Source organism: Pteropus alecto, unplaced genomic scaffold, assembly GCF_000325575.1.
Source record: "Pteropus alecto unplaced genomic scaffold, ASM32557v1 scaffold24, whole genome shotgun sequence".
Taxonomy (NCBI): Eukaryota; Metazoa; Chordata; class Mammalia; order Chiroptera; family Pteropodidae; genus Pteropus; species Pteropus alecto.
In genome coordinates this window covers 6,751,194-6,758,329 of record NW_006439192.1, presented here as the reverse complement: position 1 = coordinate 6,758,329, position 7,136 = coordinate 6,751,194, and positions in this window count along the sequence as shown.

Genomic DNA, 7,136 nt, shown 5'->3' with positions numbered 1-7,136 from the left:
AGAGAGAGAGAGAGAGAAAGAAAGAAAGAAAGAAAGAAAGAAAGAAAGAAAGAAAGAAAGAAAGAAATAGATAAATAAATAAATAAATAAGCTACTTGTAAACCAAAGATCTTACCTATTTTATTGCTCAATCTCATACTATTCCTTGACTTGTCCAAATAAAATATCGATATAAATATTTATATCCTGCCAGTAATGCCAAATGCTGAGTAAGTGATTCACAATCAGAATCTCTTTAGTTATATCCCTACAGGTTAAAGTACATAGCCTAGTAAACCTAGCCTTATATCCTTGATTTAAAAAAAGAAAAAAAGAAGTTATGTTACTAAGATGGCAGCATAAGTCGTTCCTGACTTCATTCCCCTCACAAGAAGAACAACCTATTCAAGAACAAAATATCACTGAGAAAATCTTAGAACACAGAAGTGAGACTGAAGCTCCTCCCTGCACCTCAGAGACCAAGATGAACTGCATTAGAACAGTAGAAATTCATTACATGTTGATTGCATTGCCCTTCTCCAGAATAGAGCAGCACCATGTGAAGAGATCTCCTATGAGCCTCTGTTTTTTCCAGTGGAAAAAGTGAACCCAGGGAGACAACCAACCTCCCCCACCATTGTGGGTCACTTTGTAGGAGTCCCTACTATGATATTGTACCATAGGGACTGTAGAGGCATCTGTAAGGCCCAGCCACTAAAAATCTGACTGCGACAAGGGAAAGGGGCTTGCAACAACCAGCGCATGGATTTTGATCGACCAAGTTTATACCTACAGTGCTCAAGTACTAATTAAAACCAGTGGCTTTATTCATCTATAGAACCAAGTCAGGGGCACATTTTGACCAGGAAAATTAGCAGAGTGCAGATCTGCCTGATTCAGATCTTCACAGGAGGAGTTTTGCCAGCCCAGTTTGTCCACACCCAGACAAGGTGCTGAGTCATAGCCCCAGCTGCTGTTGAGAATGCCTTACAGCCCTATCTGACTAGAAGGGCTGGTGAAAATTCTTGGAAGCTGTGCAGCCTAGCAGCTCCTCAGAGGCAAGTGGGCAGAGCTGATCTCCCTGAGAACAAAGCCATTACTGGGTATAGAAGCTTCCCATGTTGTATATAGGCAGGAAGATTAACTCATAGCTAAGGCTGAGAGTTGCTCCTTGCCTCTCCCAACCAGAGATCCTGTTTGGAAAATTGAGAGTAGCCTGGAGAAGCCATTCCCCATCTTGCCCAGGTAAGGGGGGGAAGACATAACCCCACTCACTGTGGAAAGTCTTCTGTCCTCATCCAACCAGATGTGCTGGTAAAACATCTGAAAACTGTGCTGCCAAATAGCTCTCAGGTCTAGAGAAGGGCAGACAGAGCCAATAGTTTGCATATCAGAGCCAGTGGCCTTGTTTGGCTGGGAATTTGGGATACAAGTCATTTTGAGTTAAGACGACAAAGAACTTTACTGATTTTAGAACTGTATCTGGGTGGGGAATCTAATTTGTAGTCCTGCTTATTTCTGAATACAGCTTTCAGCCTGTATGACCAGGGAACCTAACTAGACACACAGGAAGCTGAACTAAGGTAACAGCAAGCATCAAAAAACAAAAACAAAAATCCTAGAGTTGAAAAATACAAGAACAGAACTGAAGAATTTCATGCAGTCTCAAAAGTAGACTCAACCATGCATAAAAAAGAAATCAGCAAACTGGAGGATAGAGCATTAGAAATTAGAGGAACAAAAAGAAAAAATGAATGAAAAAAAGTGAAGAAATCCTACAGAAATTAAAGGACACAGTGAAAAGAAACAATATTTGTGCAATGAAAATTTCCAAAGGAGAAGAGGACAGTATATTTAAAGCATTAATGGCTGAAGACTTTCTGAATTTGAGTAGAGAAATGGACATTTGAATATATAATACCAAAAAACCCACAAATATGTTGAACCTGAATAGGGCTATGTCAAGACACATTATAATTAAATTGTCAAAAGTCAAAGACTAAGAAAGAATATTAAGAACAGCAAGGGAAAAGAGAGATGTTGCATAAAAGGACACCCCTGTAAGACTGTTGGCAGAGTTCTCAACAGAAACTTTTAAGGCCAGGAGAAAATGGGACAGTATATTCAAAATATTCAAAGAAAATAACTGTCAATCAAGAATTCTATACCCAGTAAAGCTGTCCTTCAGGCAAAGGATGGGTAAAGACTTTCTCCAACAAACCAAAGCTGAGGGAGTTCATTATCACTAGACTTGCCTTGTGGGAAATGCTAAAGGGAATTATTTGAGTGGAAGTAAAATAATGCTAATTAACATCATAAAAACACAGGAGGTAGCATAAGTCTTACTAGTAATGGTAAATATACAGTCATAGTTATATTCTTCAATATGGTATTTGTGGAGTATAACTCCAACACTAGTTTAAAAGTTAAAAAAAAATGACCACAGCAAAAATGACCATAAATACAATAATCTGTTTTAGTTACACAGTATTTAAAAATCTAAATTATAATACATAGCAATAACCTAAAACATGAGAGCAAGAAGAACTGAAAATGTAAAATATACAAATTTTATTGAAGTTAAGTTGCTATCAGTTTAAAATAAGATATTAAGATATTTTTTGTAAGCTTCATGGTAACCACAAGAGAACACTTTATAGTTATTATACAAAGGAGCACAATAAAGAAGTCAAAGCACACTGATACCGAAAGACATCAAAACACACACACAAAAGATAGCAGGATAAGAAAGAAGGAACAGTGTACCTACAAAGCAACCAGTAATCAATTAACAAAATGGCAATAGTAAGTCCTTACCTTACTATAAACATAATTACTTTAAACATAAATGGATTAAATTATCCAATCGAAAGACATAGATTGACTGAATAAATTTAAAAAATTAAAATTCAACAATATGTTACCTACGAGACTCTCTTTAGCCTTAAAGATACACATAGACTAAGAGTATAGGGATAGAAAAAAACAAATGCTAACAATTTCAAGCAAATGGTAACAACAAAAAAAGCAAGAGTAGCTGTATTTATATCAGACAAAGTAGCCTTTAAGCTAAATGGGTCAATACATCAAGAAGATATAACAATTGGGAAAGTTAAGAGAGTAAATTCTGAGTTCTTACCACAAGAAGAATGTTTTTTTTCTCTCTTTATTCTTTTCTCTTTTTTCTTTTCTTTTACTGTATCTATATGAGAAGATGGATGTTAGCTGTACCTATTTGGTAATCATTTCACAATATATGTTAATCAAATCATCATGCTGTACACTTTAAACTTACACGGTGATGTATATCAATCATTTCTCAATGAAACTGGGGGAGAAAGAGAGAAAGAAAGTGAAAGGCAGGCAGGAAAGAAGGAAGGAAGAAAGGAGGAAGGAAAAGAAGGAAGGAAAGGAAGGAAGGAAGGGAGGAAGGAAGAGAGGGAGGGAGGGAGGAATGAAAGAAGGAAGGAAAGGAAGGAAGGAAGGAAGGAAGGAAGGAAGGAAGGAAGGAAGGAAGGAAGGAAGGAAGGAAGGAAGGAAGGAAGGAAGGAAGGAAGGAAGGAAGGAAGGAAGGAAGGAAGGAAGGAAGGAAGGAAAGAAAGAAGGAAGGAAAGAGAAGGAGGGAGGAAGGATGGAGGTAAGTGAAGAAGAAAGGAAGGAATGAAGAAAGGGGGCGAGAGAGGAAAGAGAAAGATCAAAATCTTTGATTTATTTTATTGCTAAGAATGTCTCAACCTGATCTAGGTCCCAGTTATCCCTAGAGAGTATGAAGTCAGAAGAAAATTTTAATTTCTGTAATCTTCCCTTACATCTCATTCCATCCCTAATATTTACATGAATTCTGCTTTAAATAACCCAAAAGAGCATACGAAGTTATGAATTTCAACAACACAGTTTAGCCTTAGAGATCTAAATGGAAACGGGTAATGCCCAACACTAAGGATTGGCCATTGCATTATGGAAAACTTGAGGAAATATTTGCGGCTTTGAGCCCCAGCTTGTTTCAGCAGCAGTTTGCAAATCAGCCTTGGCTCTCTCCCTTCCCTACATTCTTTGGCTACTACTGCATCTAATCCCTGTTCGGGTAAGCTGGACACAGCAAGGGAAAAGCAGGACTGATCACACCTATCCAAAGACAATGCTATTCATACCACTAGAGCTGCCTGATGCTCTTCCTGTCACATGTTTGTCCTTACACCATCTCATTTTCATCCTCACAGCAAACCTGTAAAATAAGCATTATGACGTTGTTTTCATAGCCAAGGGGACTAAGGCTCAAAATAGGCAAGTGACCACCCAGGAAACACATTTTGTGGGGGAGCTGGAATTCTAACCTAGCCTTCAAATCTCAATTAGATTTGTTCTTCTCTATTCTCCAGAGTAAAGATGGCTCACTGAAATGACAGAGAAAGGTCAGAAAGGATCAGGGCTGAATAAACTGCCATTTCTCCTTCCTCTGTATCACAAATTTTCTCAGAATAACAGACCCACAGACACACACTCAAATACACTCACAAATCCAAGATGCTGGATCCCTAATAGAGAGAACACTTCCAGAGAAAGTAGCCTGGCCATATGACAATTGTTTGTCTCTTATATTCATGGAGAATGAAGGAACATTGATGAATTTATGCTTACAAACAACCATTAAAAAGGACAAAGAGCCAGAACAATTCATATTTGTGAGTGATCCTTCCCAGGTGGAAGAACAATTACTGACCTTTTCTGAAGCCACACATAGTGTTGAGCTGTAAGCATCTGTTTCATCCTAGAAAAAAAAAAATCACAGTGAGAATTAATAACAGCTTTCTTGACACTAGGAGGGCTGAAAGAACTTTGATTTTAGTCCAGGAAGTTGGCAGGCCTTTACCATTTTGAGCTTCTCATGCATTATGCTAGTGATACAATACTCCAGGATTAGGAAAAGCTGTTTTATTTCTTTCAGGTGAAGTACCCACAGAAAAATCTCTTCCTTTCCCAGCTGTTTCTAGCTACAGCCAAACCCAATTGGGAATATGTCCCCTTCTCCTTTTCACAAGCTGAACACAGACTCAGATGGTATAAAGAGGAACTCCATGAGATCATCTGGTCCATACCACAGCTGAAAAGTAATAAGAATTGCTTCTTGTTCAAATTCTGGCCTCTATTCACCTTCCTATCATCTATCCATTATGGGCGAGATTTAATTTTTAAAATCACTTTTTTTTAAAACTTCAGAAGGAGCATTTATGGATAGATCCTGTGGAAATTCCCAAGGCCAAGCTTAGCTAATTGTTGATATAAGATTTGGCCCATGCTTAGTCTCTGTTCCTCTGAGATTTATAGTTTTTTGACTTTTTCTTTAAATGTTCTAACATATGGTAGGCTACAAAGCCTTGTGATTATAAAGTGTGTTGGCTTGGTATATAAACATTTGTGTTCAAATACAGTAGTCCCCCTTATCTGCGGGGTATATGATCCAAGACCCCTAGTGGATACCTGAAACTGCAAAAGTACCAAACCCTATATATACTATGTTTTTTTCCTATACATACATACCTTTTCACTTAAAGGAAAGACTTCTCTTTGTCATATCCAATCGCCAGCATCATTTCTCTTGTGCTGTGGGCCATTATTAAGTAAAATAAGGCTTACTTGAACACAACCACTGTAGTACTATGACAGTCAATCTGATAACCTAGATGGCTACTAAGTGACTAATGGGTAGGGAGTGTATCTTGGACACACTGGATAAAAGGGTGATTCTCCCTCCAGGTGGGATAGAGAAAGATGATTCAAGATTTCATCACAATTCTCAAAACATTGAGCAATTTAAAATTTATGAATTGGAATTTCCCATTTAATATTTGTGGACTATAGTTGACCATGTGTAACTGAAACCATAGATAAAGGGGGACTACTGTATGAGCTCTACCAATTCTGAGCCTCACTTCTTTCATCTGTTTAGTAGGGAAAATAATAAGTAACTTTTAGGATGATTATAAAGATTACAGTGATATATGCAAAGCACTTAGCATATTGCCTAGCATATAATGTGTTTAATGAATAGTAACTATACAGATAACAGTAATATATGGATAGCACAAAGAAAATTAAGGAATATATCTCATGCACTTAAAAAATAAAGGAAACAAACATAAAGATTGTAACAACTGAAGTCTATGATTTTTTAAAGAAATTCATCTGAAAAACTTTAATAACTTTAGAAGTATTGAATGTAGCTATAATAGCTATAATGCCATATTCCTAGTCCTACTTAACTTTTTCAATCTGCTCAGTCTTCATCCCTGACTCCAGTGTTAGTTCTGCTAATTGAGCTTGCAATTGCTGTTGGCTTGGAGAACAAGGTAACAGCCAATGAGGGCATGGCAAGCAAGGTTCTCTTCACATTGTCCTTTATAATTTAAAGAACTTGAATGTCTTGTATACTCAATGGGCAATTCAGAGCAATGTCAGGTTCATTTCCCAAAGGGTAGAATTCAGTGTTATAATCATCACACATATGGAATACTGCTTCACATACTTGAAAGAGAGAGCAAAGCTGGAATATATTCCTTGTTAGAAGTTAATTAAAGTGGTAGTGAAACAGCCCATAAAACACTGTCTGCAGCCAACTAATTCAACTATAGCAAGGATGTTGATTTATCTTGTTTCTGGTGCATATATTTTTTCAAGGGTATTTTTTCTTTTTGAATTAAGAGAGAAAAGAGTTCTGTGACTAGAATAAACAAGAGTGCCTTTTGCGTGAAAATTTACCAGGGACACTTAAACGTAGAGATTTCAAGTACATGCTGCTGGCCTTTTTCAGGGTGTCTACTTCAGGTAACAAGAAAATGGAACAAAGCATTCGTCTCCTGTTTTATTTTTCCTCTGTATTTTATTTTATTGGTTTTTTTTTTAATTAATTTATTTTTGGGTGACATTGGTTAATGAAATCCAGTAAGTTTCAGGTGTACAATTTAACAGTAAGGCATATATATTGCATTGTGTGTTCTCCCATAGTTAAATTTATTTCTGTCACCACATTTTGACCCTTTTACCTTATCTACCCTCACCCCTCCATCTTACCCTCTGGTAACTATTAATCTACTGTCCATGTCCATGAGTCTCTGTTTGTTTGTCCTGTTTGTTTGTTGCTTTTAGGTTTATATCCCACA